Source organism: Sus scrofa, unplaced genomic scaffold, assembly GCF_000003025.6.
Source record: "Sus scrofa isolate TJ Tabasco breed Duroc unplaced genomic scaffold, Sscrofa11.1 Contig434, whole genome shotgun sequence".
NCBI classification, from domain to species: Eukaryota; Metazoa; Chordata; class Mammalia; order Artiodactyla; family Suidae; genus Sus; species Sus scrofa.
The window spans coordinates 146,132-147,721 of NW_018085205.1; the positions used below are offsets into that span (position 1 = coordinate 146,132).

At 40.1% G+C, this 1,590-nt stretch overlaps 1 pseudogene; it reads right to left on the reverse strand.

Annotated features, from left to right (window-relative positions):
• Positions 1 to 313: 313 nt before the first annotated feature.
• LOC100519414 lies at positions 314 to 1,286 on the reverse strand (annotated as a pseudogene).
• Between the last annotated feature and the right edge of the window lie 304 nt (positions 1,287 to 1,590).

Below are 1,590 nucleotides of genomic sequence, written 5' to 3' on the forward strand. Positions count from 1 at the left end.
GACTGGGGAGAGAAAGAGAAATGGACAGAGAGTTTGGGGTTGCTGGATGAAAACTGTACCCTTTGGAATGAATGGACAATGGGGTTTTACTGTATAGCAGAGGTAACTGTGTGCTATTGGGTCGCTTTGATGTACAACAGAAAATGAAGAAACATTGTAAATCAACTATATTTTAATTAAAAAGATGAAGAACAAAAAAAGAAAGTTGAATCCAAAGAAATGGAAATAACAGGCAATATATTGAAGGAGCAAGTACTATTTCCACAATGTGATCAAAGAATTACAATATATGGCTCTGAGGCTTTGAGTTCTGCTATCCTGTGCATTTCTTCAGTCTCAGGACAAAGGCTCCTTTGGTAAATGTTTCCATCCCAGAGAATCCTTTCAGAGCCCTCTTTATGTCTTTATTTCTCAGACTGTAGATGAAGGGGTTCAACATGGGTGTGACCACAGTGTACATTACCGCAGCTGTTGCACTTGACTGTGAGCTGTGGGTAGCAAAAGGGCTGAGGTACACTCCAGGCTAGTACAATAAAATAAGGAGACAACTGAGAGGTGAGATACACAGGTAGAAAATGCTTTATGCTTCCCCTGAGTGGATGAGTTTCTACATATAGAGGAAATTATCTTAGAGTAAGAGTAAAGGATACCAGCCGGGTACTACCACCCAGAAGTCCAGCTCCAAAATGCATCACCATATTATTAAGAAAGGTGTCTGAACAGGCAAGTTGGACCACTTGTTTGATTTCACAAAAAAAGTGAGGAATTTCCAAGTCTATACAAAAAGACAGCTGCAACACCATTAAGCTGTGTAATAAAGAATACATGGCACACATCACCCAGGACACCAGAACCAGAAGCCCACAGAGCTGGGGGTTCATGATGAGCATGTAGTGCAGGGGGTCACATATGGCCACAAACCGGTCATAGGCCATCACAGTCAGAAGAAAGATATCCAATCCTGCAAAGTGTATGTAAAAGTATATTTGGGTGATACAGCCTTTGTAGGTTATAACTTTATTCTGGGTCTGGATGTTCCACAGCATCTTTGGGATGGTGGTGGAAGTGAAACATATGTCTATGAAGGACAGGTTGCATAGAAAAAAGTACATGGGTGAGTGGAGGTGGGAGTCAGAGCTGGCAGCCAGGATGATGAGCAGGTTTCCAAACACAGTGATGAGGTACATGGAAAGGATGAGCCCAAATATGAGGGGCTGGAGTTTTGGTTCCTCTGAGAATCCCAGAAGAAGAAATTTTGAGATGTGTGTACTGTTCCCTGGTTCCATAGGGTGGAGGTAACTATTGGGAAAAAAGAGAAATTGTACGACTAATTTTCACACAAATGAGCATAACCCACATAGCTGAAATACAATTTCTAATTTGCTGTTAAGAAATTAATGTTAATATTTTAAATATAGATAAGTTATTGAGAGTAAACCATATTACATCTCTGACTAGACATTTTGTCCCATTCTTGGTGCATTTCCAAGGAGTTTATATATGTAGAGGGCTTTTTCTTAATTTTTATCAGTGGATATTTGATTTAGAGTGCTATGTCAACTCTATTGTGCAGCATAATGACCCATCATA